At 44.0% G+C, this 14,150-nt stretch overlaps 1 long non-coding RNA gene across 2 annotated transcripts; it reads left to right on the top strand.

Moving 5' to 3' along the window:
* The first annotated feature begins 1,522 nt into the window (after window positions 1-1,522).
* LOC108295488 lies at window positions 1,523-13,694 on the top strand. Of its 2 annotated transcripts, none has more exons than XR_005198190.1 (4): window positions 1,523-3,465; window positions 3,778-3,933; window positions 4,449-4,727; window positions 13,660-13,694. It is a non-coding gene; the product is annotated as an uncharacterized LOC108295488 (long non-coding RNA). The 2 variants fall into 2 exon arrangements; XR_001821423.2 differs by lacking the exon at window positions 13,660-13,694 and adding an exon at window positions 5,279-5,520.
* Window positions 13,695-14,150: the final 456 nt, after the last annotated feature.

Raw genomic sequence — 14,150 nt, 5'->3', positions numbered from 1 at the left:
TATTGTTATTATTATTATTTTGCCCTTGGCAAAAAACACAGTCAGACCTTTGTGCAGAATGAGGACTCTGAAAGGCCATTGAAGGCCGGTTGGGAGAGTCTTTAAGGCATCTCAGCAGAACATTGAGCACATATACAACACATGCCAACTTGCCTTGTGGCTGGGAAGGCTGAAGCTTTCTGTGCAGCACCCCCACTCTTCCTACACACAAACCCTGAGAGGATCTGGAAGGCATATCCCCTTGGCTGGTACGGGAGGCTTGTTCCATTCATCCATCGAACAAATATTTGTTGAGTGTCTGCTGGTGCCAAACCTATTCTAGGTGCCAAGGATACTGCAGTGAACAGAAATAGGCAACAATCCCTCCTGACACAGAATTCACTTTTCCTCAGGCTGGTTGAATATTGGTATTTTGTTCTCTCTGTTTGTATGTGTGTGTGCGTTATGTAAATGTATCTTAGATTTTATATATAAATCTTAGATTTCTTAGATTGATATAAAGTAACATGTAAAAAAAGATAGCTATATTGACATATTGAATTAGTCTGTAATCACACTGCTAATAAAGACATACCTGAGACTGGGTAGCTTATAAAGGAAAGATGCTTAATTGACTCACAGCTCCACATGACTGGGGAGGCCTCATAATCATGGCAGAAGCTGAATGAGGAGCAAAATCACATCTCACATGACAGCAGGCAAGGGGACATGTGCAAGGGAACTCCCCTTTATAAGCCCATCAGATCTCAACTTACTCACTATCACAAAAACGGCATGGGAAAAACCTGCCTCCATTTATTCCATTACCTCCCATCAGGTCCCTCCCATTACATGTGGGGATTATTACAATTCAAGGTGAGTTTTGGGTGGAGACACACAGAGTCAAACCATATCACATTATAAATAATACATGAATAAAAATATACAATTATATATTCTTAGATTGTGTGTTCCAGGAAGGCAGGGATTGAATTCATCCCCTGCCTTCTTTGTACAAGCCCAGAATAATACGAGTCATTCATTTATTCACTCAAAACATACCTTCTGAGTGCCTATTCTGAGTTAGGTGATGGGGATACAGTGGTAGGCAGAAAACCCCTTACAAGAGACTGTAGTCTAATTTAGTGAATATGAAAACAAAGACAGTGAGGCCATGGTGTTTGTTGACATTTAATTTAAGTTTATGATGTACAAATCTTAAATCTTACATCCAAACAGTAATGCTATATTCATTGCCAGTTGACACATTGTTTTGCATGAATGACTTTGCCTACCTTATGTACAATCTGGTTTTTAAAAATCTTTTTATTTTGAAATATGTTTAGCTTTGCAGAAGGGTTGCAAAGATGAAGCACAGAGGATTCCTATGTTCCCTTCTCCCAGCTTTCTTTAATGTTATCGACTTATGCAACTATGGTACATTTATCAAAACTAAGAAATTGGCTTTTGTGTAATACCATGAACTAAATTGCAAACTTTATTTGGAGTTCACCAATTTTTCTATTATTATTTTACATTCCAGGTTCTAGGCAGGAGCATCCTGTGACCTCATTCACTGTGTCTCTTTAGTGTCCTCTGCTCTGTGAGTTTCTCAGTCTTGTTTTTATGACCCTGACAGTTTTGAAGAGTACTGGTAAGATATTTTACAGAATATCCCTCAGTTTGGGTTTGTTTGGTGTTTTCTTATGTTTATTCTGGGGTTATGGGTTTTTAGGAAGAATAGTACAGAGGTGAAGCAGGCTTCCCACTACATCCAGTCAAGGCTATGTGATAGGACCATGACTGGTCACAGGTGATATTAACATTGGTCATTTGGTTAAGGTGGTGTCTGTTAGGTCTCTCCATGGTGAAGTTATTTTTTCCCCTTTATATACTCTTTGTTAGGAGCTAGTCATTAACCAGCTCACATGGGAGCAGGAGAGATTAACCTCTATCTCCTGGAGGAAGGCTTCCTTTCTTCTTGAGTTTTCGTCACTTACATGTCTTGTTGTTGGGAATAAGGGCTTTAAGAATCATACGATTATTTTCCTTTGAAGTGATGTTAAAGTTATGCTATGTTAAAGTTCAGAAATTTAATCTGTACTGCAGTTTGTTTAGAACATTCTCCATCTTTTAACATGAGCTTGTATGATACAGAGAGAGAGGGAGGGAGGAAGAGAGAGATGGATTTTCATTTGGAGGGTTCTAAAATTCTTGTTATTTGTAAACTAACTCCAGTACTACAGATGCAATAACCTTTCCTGAGTTGAAAGCAGTTTTAGCAACTGCCTATTGTATCTTAAGATAAGAGACACAATAGTAGTTTAATTCACATAACTATAGAATCATAGACTAGGGCTGGGCACAATCATCTGCTCTGGCCTTCTCCCTTTACAGATGAGGAAACTGAGGCACAGAGAGGCAGCATGACTTTTCTGAGGTTGCTCAGCCAGTCAGTGGGAACCTGGGCCTCCTGCTTCTCAGGATTCTTTTGCTGTAAATTCCTGTGTGACCTCCCCAGTAACAGAGGGAATTTATGCTGTCTCCCCTCACCCCACCCTCACCCATTCAGGCTCTCTCCAGGGCCTCCCATTTCTCTTTGTAGATCAGGAATAAGGCCTCTATCCAGGCCATACTTAGGATAATGCAGGATTGTGAACACCCTCACACCTCAGTCCCACTCAGCTCACACCCACCACCCTGAGGGCAGAAGGACCTCTCAGGCTTCAGCCACTTGCCTGCATCCCATCCCACCAACCTCAGCTGTGGCCTGCAATTCCTACAGTTCCCACAACCCTTCTAGTCAGGCTCTGCTACAGGATGGAGATGTTGTGGTTTAAAAGTGGAAGCTCTCTAGTAAATTTGGAGTTCACTCTCAGAGACTGCTGTCCCTGCAAAAAGGAGGTCAATTCCCAAAGACGACCAAGTCCTCTTAAAGCCATAGAGGGACTAAGCAAGTAGGTCTTATCTTCTCAAGAGGTGATATGACTCAGAAGTTGCATTTGGGAGAGGAAACAGGAAAAACATTGACCCCTTCCTCTTACCACCCACTTCCCCTGGGGTTAGAAAGTGAAGGGGTGAACGTCTGACTGAATTTGTCCTGCTCATGAAACATGTCATTTCTCCCAGTGAAGTTAAAGTGAAGCTTAAAGTCCCATTGAGCTCCTATGTTCAAAGGTAGTCCAATGATCAAATTCATATGGGGATGCTTTCCAGTGACTCCCTGGACAGCGAAGTTTACAGGAGGTCAGGGGAAGAGCTTTCTCATGCCAGAGGCTAAGTGGTATCCAGGGCTTCAGTCAAAATATCTGACTGGCTGGATTTTTCACATTGCCCATTTGGACAGTCTTGGCTGCAGCTGGGGAGGCTACAGGAAGCAAAGCCAAAGGCAGTACGAGCCTCCAAGGAAGCAGCTGTAATTGTGGCTTCAAGGGCACCTCCTGCCTGAGGCTTCCACAGATTGAGCATTTGATGGCATGAGTAAAGGTGGGGTTTGGCTGCCTCTGTTTCTCTCTGGGGTTGTGCCTCAGTATTCATGCCATTTCCCGCCATTAAAATCTCTCAGGAAAGCTCAAGAACTCATTTATGTTAGCTTGTAAATCACTGGCTCTGCATTGAAATATTAGACCTTTACAGGGATCATTGCTTTTTAATAGGGATAACATGGTTTTCAACCTTGGCCATGAATCAATATCACTTATGATACATTTATAAAATACGAAAAACTGGGCCCCACTCAAACTCTATGAAGAACAAAAACAAAAACAAACAAGCAAACAAATAAAAACCCCTCCACAGGTGAATCCCACTCACCACCAGGCCTGAAAGCCATTCCTATTTTAAATGGGAAGGTGTCACTGTGTGATTCCCAGACCAGCAGCATCACCATCACCTGGAACATAGAAATGCAAATGTTCAGCCTGAAAGAGAACTCCTGAATCAGAAACTCTAGAGGTGAGTCCTAGCAATCTGATGCATGTGAGAGTTTGAAAACCACTGCTTTAGGCTAAAGGACAGAGGTCTTCCTGGGGCATTTCAGTTAAGAATTGGAGTAATGTGGTTGGAAGGTAGGGGTGTCCTCTGAAACCATACTTGGTCAATGGTTGGCTGGTCTGCAAACTCACAGAGCTATCTCTGGTTGTTTGTCAATCTACGGAAGCTGTCTCAGCCTTGCAGACGATCAGCAGTGTTGGAGCCTTTTCTTCCGGTAGGATAAACAGTGATGATTTACCTAAAATGGCAGCAACATAGTGGCTCGCTAGTGGTGGTAATGGTGGTCATAACTACCCTCTTCCTTCCACACATGCCCCACAAGACTACAAGTGAGGGTGGTGGACAGGACCAAAGCAGAGGATAAGGTTGTGGTAGGGGAAGTTAATGATTTTATTTAAGAGAAATTATACTGAATTAGAGATTATGGAACTCTTGCACACAGTACTTCTTTAGTTGTACTTTTATCTTAAAAACAGTGATTCCAAAGCATCACTTGAAACGTAGTGCCTTTATGGCCTGAAAGCACTGTATGTAAGAAAGTTTTCCCGAATGTTTGGCTGAAATGTGGTGACATTTCAATTCTATTCGGTAAGCACTATTGTTAGTATTGGGATACACCATGAACAACAGACACTGTCTAAACCCTCAGGATATAGGAGGGAAAACAAACCAGTGAGCAGACCCCCCCCCTTAAAGAGGAGACAGATGCCCTGTGAATACCTATCAGTTGGTTTGATCTGACTTCTGGGGCTCAGGTAAGTCCTCTCTGGGTAAGTGATGTTTAATCTGAAAACTGAAAATTGAACAGGAATCAGTCAGGCAAAGGGATGGAGGAAAGGAAAGAAAAAGGTGGGGAGAAGAACATTCTAGACAGAGAGAAGCCCTCCTGTGAAGGCCTGAAATAGAGAGAGACCCTGGTGTGGAAAATTTAAGAACTGCAAGTTGAATATGCCGGATCCTAGAAAGTACGGGGGAATTTGACAGGAAATGAGGTTAGAGTGGCAGCCATCCCAGCTCCCAGAGGGCCTAGGAAGTTAGATGAAGGATTTAGACTGGGGCCTCGGGGAAACTGGAAGGGCAATTGAAGGATTTAAAGCCATGGAAGAGGATGAGAGATTTGCATAAAAAACGAACCTCTTGGCTGCATTTGGAAAGTGGACTGGGGGAGAAATTGTGGGTACTGGGAGACAGTCCAGAGATGGGTGTCATACAGATTAAATTTGCAAATGCTTGCTTAAGGAAAATATGAAATGAACTAAGAAATTAGGAGATTAAAATGTGTGCTTCATCTCATGTTCTTTTTCAGCCCTAGTTTCGTTTCTTTGAGTGAAACAGCTTTATGAGAGCTCTCTTCAGAGTTTGTATGCTCTCAACACTGTTCCTAGCCAGTGGCATGAATAAAACAACCTATACTAATTGAAAACTAGCTGTGGGCAAACCACAGTATAAAACGCTGCTGGGCACCATGGGAGATGGGAAGGCTCGGTCCTTGCCTGTAAGAAACTAACAATTGAGTAATGAAAATAAACAAAAACTCTTAACTCTTAAGTGTTCATTGAAGATTCAAGCAACATGTGATTAATTATCAAAAAGTGAGGAATTGAATCATAAACACTCTAAAAGAAGGGTTAGAAGTGATTTCAGGGAAGTGTAGGTCTTGGGCAAGGCTTTGAAGGATGCTGGGAGGTGGGTGAACCCACACGCATGGAACACTGAGGGCGGGAGTAGCGTGAGTTTTGGGCCTTGTGGTTGCATCCACATGTGCGGTTACATTTGTCTTGATTTTCAGGGAAGGTCGGCTGAACCTCAGACATAATAGAAAAGCACACTAGCTTTTGCTAAAAAACAAGGGGGTAGAAAATATTCCTATCTTAATTAGTGGGCACTTTTCTGGCGCACCTGCTGGAACTGCAGCAGAATGGGGACATGCTGGTAGACTTGGCTGTGAAGGGAAATGGGGCTGACTTGGGAGAGGCCTGAGAAGGGCAGAGGGGACAGGGAGTGCTGTGGACCTTCCATAACCCTGGCTGGTCACTCTGGAAATTAAGGTGACTGGTTTTCAGAATGTTACCTAATGCCAAGGCAGTTTAGAAGTTGCATATAACAGGAGGGACCATTCTAAAAGCTCTATCCCCAAAGCCCCACGTCTTTGCCCCTTAGCATAGAGACAACCTGTTTTTATGTAGGAATTCAACTGCTCTGAAGGGGGCATTGGCTCTGAATTGCTCTCAAGTCTCAAGTATAATTTGCTACTTGATGGCCACCTGTCACCATCCTGGGCAGGGGCTGAGGAGGTTGAAGGGCACAGGGGCTGAAACTGTGTGTTGCAATAGCAGCACCACATCTGGGCTGGGCCCAGAGAAGACAGGCATGTCTCTGGGGTGGCTTCTGCGAGATGCCTGTACCAGCTGGTGGACCAGGTTGAGGAGCTGTGCAAAGCGATCAAGGTGATGCAGGATGTGTGCCTCCAAGTTTGGCTGGAAGACGTTTGTCTGCGGGGTGAGTTCAAAGGGGGCATTGCCTAGGGCAGAGATATCTCCAACTCTGTGTGTTTTCTGGAGATGCTTGTGGGGCTGCCTGGACTGAGGGCTAGGGAAGTCAAAGGAGTGGGAAGACCCCAAATACAGCCTATGGGCCCCACCTGCTCCCTTTTCACTGGAGTTGGAGCTTTTCTATCTGCTTTATGTTTTGGAGAACTGCTTAGTAATTTATTTGAAAAAGAAAAGAACATTGCTGATAGAAACCAGTTGAAAATCTCTGTCATTTGAAAAGCATTTTCACAATATGCTCTTTTGGTCCCTGCTACCAGACTTGGAGGCATGTCCCTAAAATAGGGAAGGTCCCTGACTCCCTGACACACACAGGGGTGACAGTGTTGAGCCCAGGACCTGCTCAGTGTGTACCTACTCTGCTGGAGTGCTGCAATGCAAGGCTCTGCTGGGGTCTCCAGGAGCAGGGATGGGAGCAGGAGCCAGTGAACTGCCAGCAGGAGGAAGAACAATGGGCTAGTGTGAGTGCTGCCTGAGGGGGCCTTCGGAGGTGACAGTCCACCGGGGCTGCGGAGGCGTGTTTGTCCAGGCAGGAAGCCACGTGGGACCTCAGGCCAGTCTCCCCTGGCACAGCTCCTGACCACACCTGCAGCGGAGCCCCTGGGTGCCTTGAGGATGGAGGAGCTGTTGCTGGATGCCCAAGCCCAGCTGGCCTGGGCCAATTTCTTCCTTACTTCCTGGTTGTGGTTGAGGACTACCCTCTCTGCTCCAGGAAAAATTCTCCACTATTTTCAGGCCATTTGGCCTTCTTCCTTAGTCACTCCATGGACTCACTAACTGGGAGCCAGATTTCCTGAGCTGGGGGCACTAAGTTCTAATGAAATGGCTTCTGAGGGGGAGAGGACTCATGGACAGGGTCTCCATTTATATACATGGAATGAATGATTTTATGAGCATCTCAGGCTTTTCCACTCTACTGAGATTATTAGGCCAACAAAGATAAGACCATATCTTGGTAAGTGGCGGTCGTTTTATCACCAGGTGATGCCTCCCTGGTGTCAGTTACTTGGGGACGAGGTCTGCCTCTCAGACCAGGCACAGGCTGGGCATAAGTGTCTGAAGAGGATGCTGAGGTGGGCCTATATGGAGATAAACAGTCGAAGAGGCTGTGGAGGTGGGCCAGACATTAATTTTCACACTAGGTATGTGTTTCATGCTGCTGTTAAAGCTATACCCAAGACTGTGTATCTTACAAAGAAAAAGAAGTTTAATGGACTCACAGTTCCACCTGGCTGGGGAGGCCTCACGATCATGGCTGAAGACAAAAGCCATGCCTTACATGGCAACAGACAAGAGAATGAGAACCAAGTGAAAAGGGTTCCCCCTTATAAAACTATCAGATCTTGTAAGACTGATTCACTGCCATGAGAACAGTATGGGGGAAACTGCCCCTGTGATTCAGTTGTCTGGTCTCTCCTACAACATGTAGGAATTATGAGAGCTATAATTCAAGATGAGATTTGGGTGGGGACACAGCCAAATCATATCAGTATGGAAAGGGCAGGAGTTTCGAGCCATAGGAATGGGCTGGCTACCACAAGTTTAGAAAGCTGGACTTGTCAGCTTGCCTTCTTCCCCATACTTGGTGTTCCCTGGGTCATTCCTAGCATGCTTGCTCTTGCTCAGTGCTTAGTAACACAATGGCCATTTCCTGGTCCTCAATGATTGTGAGCCTTCATGGTATGCCTTTTCACGCAGTATGTGAGTTGATCCTTATAACAGCCTGGTGGGGAAGTATTGTATCTGTATCTTACAGGTGATGAAATCAAGACACAGTGCATTAAGTGATTTTGCTCAAGATAATGGTTTTAAGAGGTAGACCTGAGATTTGAACCCAGATCTGTTTAATTCCAGAGATCAAATTCTTCGTTGCTTTTTGCTATGGAGTTTTTTTGATAGTACCAGTTTGTATTAATTGTGCTGAGTATTTCTAAGAGCAGAGTTCAAGTTCACATTTGCACGGAGCTTTTCAAAGGATAATGGAGCTCCCAGAGTTCAATCAGCATGAAGTGGAGCTTGGGGACAGGTCATGTCACTTGGTAAGTAATCCATCCCGCCTAGAGCATCTCCCTCTCCTCCCCATGCTAGACCTTCGACACTCTGGTTTTGCTTTAGTAACTGCGGAGTTTTTCCTCCTGGCTTCTCTCTGCAACCTCTTTCCAGATGTCCCCAAAGCTGAGAGTGGCTAAAGAGGAAATCGTGATGGTGTATCCTATGTTTGGGACTAGAGTAGTAGATTTCCAAATATACAGTTCTTTGGGTAACCAGCATCCTGGAGACCTATACTCAGCTACTGCATGGCTTCAGCATATGCTTCTCAGGCACCCAGGGGTTCTTGGCAGCACAATCAGTTGCTGCTGCTGCCGCCGCTGCCTGAGGGTGTGGAGGGCTGTAAGGAACAGGTGTTCCAATGCTGCCCTTTGCTTCGGTTGCTTTAATCAGTCCAAGCTGACATCACAGCCTCTGATAGATGAATGCATATGACCATCTAGATTAGACAAAGTAACTCATAATTTATAAACTGTGATTTAGTAATCTGGTTCCTTGACTCAGAGTAGTGAGAGATCTAGTGGATTTGGAGGAAGCTTGGGGAGATCCAGATAGCATCCTCCCATAGTGGTATCCCTCCTAGGAACCTTTGCACTCATTGTTGATGTATGTGTTTATGGATCTAGGTGACTATATGGTATAACCTGTCACCACTCTGTGGCATATTCTCACACCTCTCTGTAGTTCAGGCAGTACCATCAGACTCCCCTCAGGGTCCAGGCTCAAGCCTATCCATGGGATTGTAAGAACGGCTGTCTCTTTCCTGTGTTTACTGTTTGCCAGGCACTATTGTACTGTTTTACGCACATTCAATAACCTAACCCTTATAAGAATTCTATAATGTACATACCCAGAGGAGATAAGTTTGGTGGAGACGGGATCAAACCCAGGCATTTGACTTGCAGGTCTGGGCTCTTAACTACCAAACTATGTTGCCACTGTGCAGGCTGGAATGCTTATTCTCCCAAAAGCTCAGAGCCAAGCAGTGAGGGATGAAGGAACCAGGTGAGGCCCTGCTTTCTGAATAAGATAGCTAGGTGTTATAGAGGAAAACCAGATAAGGCAGTGGTTCTCACATGTGATCCCTGGACCAGTAGCCTCAGCATCACCTCAGAATTTGTTAGAAATGCATATCCTCCAGCCCTATGCTGGACCTACCGAATCAGAAATTCTGGAAATGGTAATTTGGATGCATGACAAAGTTAGAAAATCACTGGAAAAGGAAAGCTGGAGGCTAGGTTCTAGGTATATCTCTGCCCTTGCCTAGTTAGGTAACCCTAGGCAGGTAATTTCATCTCTCTGGTCCTATTTCCTCATTTTAACAATGAAGGGCGCCCATTAGATTTATTCACTTTTCATTAGTCCAGCAAACATTTATTGAGTGCTTACTATGTGACCAATTCTGAGAATGCGGAGACACGATGCTTTCAGAATAGAATACAGTGAGAGCCAGGCGGCTTGGGACCATCTGTGGTTACCACTGCAGGTTCAACCCTAGTTAATTCTTGCTGAAACAATCGTTAGAAAGATTCCCCACCCTTTCTCCTAACTCTCATTTATCTTCACACTGTTGCCAAAGCCACTTTTAAAAGAAGTGCGACTCTGACCCTGTTACTCCTCAGTGAAAAGCCTTTCATGGCTCCCTAGTCTCCCAGTGGAACACAAACGGAACACAGCTGGAAACACATTTCCAAGGATCACAAGCAGCTTGGAACACAGTTCCAAGGACCAGAGATATGGAACACAATTCCAAGCTGCTTGTGATCCTTGGAAATATGAGCGGCCTCAGACATAACTCTGCCTGTGCCACCCAGGCCTGTTGGATGGTGAAGAGGAAGAAGTCCTGGCCAGCAGAGGTTCTAGTTCTGCAGACCCTGAGTCCAGTGGCTGAAAAAGTAAAAGAAAGAATAGGATTCTCATGCAATATTTGGCAAAATTCTGCACTTCCTTGGGCCTCACGTAACATTTCTCCTAGATAAACCTAGTTAAATTCCTGTCTGCATTTCAAAACCTACAAAAAATTTGGAGTGACAGAAAATGGGCATGTTGGCTCAAGACTCAAGACTCTCAACAGCATGACTTTGGAGTCTATTGCAGCAACTGGGGCCACTGTCTTCAATAACCAGCATCCTGAATAGGGTCCCTGGGGCTTGGTGACTGCAGTTAACCTGGGTGGGCTGGAGAGAGAACTTGCTCTCCAACTTCAGGTGCAGACACTGATGTCTGTATGGTTGTCTACCCCTGAAAAAGAGTAAAGGAACTGTTATCAATGAATCAATGAGACTTTATTGAGCATACACTCAATGATACTTTATTGAGCATATACTCTTACTACTCTTATTATGCAAAATTTGCTGGTTATGAAAGAAACCCAAGATGCTTCCTTGCACCAGAAGTCTGCCAAATTTTCTGCATTCCAGGGCTTGGCATCATTTTATAAGTCGGCCAATCCAAACTCCAGCTGAGGTGGGTCTGAGTCAGCTTAGCAATCTGTCTGGAACTCTGCTTTGGAGCCTGCATCCGTCTGTGAAGTCTGCCTCAACTGGTGCAAAATGGTTGCCTTGTTTTGGGAAGGTACGTGGTCTGAGTTGCATTATAAGACGTTCAAGTGGGACAGGAAGCCTTCGAAAAATGAGGGAGATCCAAGATGCTCAGAGTCCGTTAGACTCTTAAAAAACCTTCTGTCTCTGTCACAGAGTGGAAAGCCCACCAGAGCCTTAGTAACCCCTTCCTATGGTGTGACTGAGCTTAGGGCTACCTGAGCCAGTTTCTACCTTGTTATTGTGAGGACAGTGGCTAGTGCTCAACTAATATTTCTTGAATTTGTTGCATGCAGAATAAATATCTGGGTTGGATGTCATTGATGGTTTTTATCTGTATCCCTCAGCTGAGGTTTTAGAAATGCTTTTCTGAATATGCCCAACATGTTTATTTTAAAAGATACTTTCTGACTCACTGCTTTCCTTGTTCTGATGGGAAGATATTTGTTTTGGTTGCCTCTCCTCTACCTCTCCCCACACCGGAATGTCAACTCTAAGAAGTCAGGGACTTACTTTAGTTGTTCACTGTTCCGTTGTCAATGCCAAATACAGACTGGATGACAGTGATAACATTCAGTGAAAATATTTGCTGAATGAATGAATGCATGAAAGAATGAATGAATGGACTGATGAATGACAAGCTGTCTGGGACTTAACTCTCTTGTATGTGTGTGTGCGTTGTGGGGAGTAACGTGATGTGGTGATTAGAATCTATGGAGTCAGATTTCCCAGATTAGATCCCTGGCTCTTTTCCTTATAAACTGTGTGTTTTAGCCAAGTTTCTTAACCTCACTCTGTCTGTTTCCTCATATGTAAAATGAGGCTAATACTTCAAAGCACTGTTATGAGGATTAAATGAACTAATATGTGTAAAGTATTTAGAATAGTCCCTCGCATATAGTCAATGCTCCAGAAGTCTTAGCTGTGGTTGGTGTTGTGAGCTGGAAGACACGCATGGAACTCCTGGAGTTGTTTTATCTCCACCCACCTCTCTCCGCTTTTGTTTTTTTATGATGTGATTGTGTGTATTTGTGGAACACAGTAATTAAGGGAGTGTTTTTTTTTAAAGAAAAAAGTACTCATGCCAATCATTTTATATTTATTGTGCGCCTGTGACGTTTATTACCTTTTTCTTAAAAAAATGTAGTATTTTCTCCCATAGATAGTGATAGCAACACTGGGCTCAAGTCAAAATCTTTCATATTTGCTATTAATGAAAACATAGTAATAACGATACTAGCTATCACTTTTAGAGTCTTTTCTATATTCTGGGCATTGTACACTTTGGTGGACCAGGGATCATGGATACCCAAGTATTGACTGAATGTCAGACTCGGTTCACTGAGGCCAGGCTTAGCTTACTTTGTTCATTAGTCTCACTCTAGTGTTACTGTGGCCAACAAACACCTCATGTCGACTTAATGCTTAATTGAATTGACTGCTCTGTCTTTGGAAGCAGATTTCTGTTTTTTCTTTTGGACCTTCAAGATGTCTAAAATTTTGAGTTGTCATTATCTCTTTCTCACCCTTTCCTTTTTTTTTTCTTTCTACTGACATTTCTATTTTCATCTCCTTTTCATTTTCTTTGTCTCTTCATTCATTCATTTATTTATTCAAGTTGCTTTTCCACCAAATTATAGAAGTGGTAGTTGAAAAACAGCAGTGCAGCTGCCAGCCCTACAGCTCCACCCGTGACCGAAAGTTGCCCGGGAGCATGGCATACATGCAAATAGACTTGTCTTCACATGTTGGAGCCTTTTTCTTTTTATAGTAAACTGTACCTTTGATTCATAAGGAAATGGACTTTGGCTTTATTGTAATTTCTATTTCCATGATGTTTGGTCACAAATCATGCAATACACCTGGCAAAACTCCTGAGTCACTGGAGGGCTTGAAGTTTCAGGAAGAGGAAGAAGAGGAGGTTCCTGTGTGGCATCTTCAGAAGGGAGGATGATTGACAAGTATTATTACCTCGATCACTGGACAAACTCCCTTCACTTTACTCCTTCGAGCCTTTAGTTCAAGGGGAACAGGGCATTGGTCAGTAGTTGATCAAATCAACAGCATCCCTGATGTATGGTTTTCGGGGGGCTCTGGCCCCTTGGGGGCTTTTAAATGCTGCACAGAGAAGAAAGGAGGCTGAGAGCTTTGAGTCCTGGACAGGCAGAGTGTGGGCCAGGTCATAGGGTCACTGGATCACTATTTCTTGGGAGAACCATAGGAATGAGATTGTTTCTGGGCGTGGAGTGTGCATGAAGCCAAGCTCCCTTGTCTGTGTGGGAAATGATGGTTATGTGTTTAGCTAGAGAAAGGATGTTCCACGCTACACTTAAGCTGGAGGCTTTTGTTTTTCTTGGTAATCAGGGTATTCTAGGGGCATTCCAATGAAGAAAACTTGAAAGGGGATAGGTAGAAAAGGAGATCTTGAGATAAAGGAAGGACTAGCTTTTGGTTGTCTAGGGTTGTGCTTCCTAAATCTCAAAGCAATGTCACCTGAAATGTTGGTTACTATGCAGCCATAAAAAATGATGAGTTTGTGTCTTTTGTAGGGACATGGATGAACCTGGAAACCATCATTCTCAGCAAACTGACACAAGAACAGAAAATCACACACTGCATGTTCTCACTCACAGGTGGGTGTTGAACAATGAGAACACATGGACACAGTGAGGGGAGCATCATACAGTGGGGTCTGTTGGGGGGAAATAGGGGAGTGACAGTCGGGGGTGGAGAGTTGAGGAGAGATAGCATGGGGAGAAATGCCAGATACAGGTGATGGGGAGGAAGGCAGCAAATCACACTGCCATGTGTGTACCTATGCAACAATCTTGCATGTTCTTCATGTGTACCCCAAAACCTAAAATGCAATTAAAAAAAAAACCTCCAAACCAACCAACCGACCGACCGACCGAACGACCGACTGAGTCATGGCTGCTCCAGATCTACTAAGTCAGGTTCTCTGGAGGTGGGGCCTAATGGATATCTCTCTATAGTAAGTATCCCATGTAATTTAGATGGAAACTGTTCTCTAGGAATTCTT

Source organism: Cebus imitator, unplaced genomic scaffold (genome assembly GCF_001604975.1).
Source record: "Cebus imitator isolate Cc_AM_T3 unplaced genomic scaffold, Cebus_imitator-1.0 Scaffold641, whole genome shotgun sequence".
NCBI classification, from domain to species: Eukaryota; Metazoa; Chordata; class Mammalia; order Primates; family Cebidae; genus Cebus; species Cebus imitator.
Note: the sequence above shows the minus strand (reverse complement) of the source record. Positions and strands in the feature narration are given on the sequence as shown.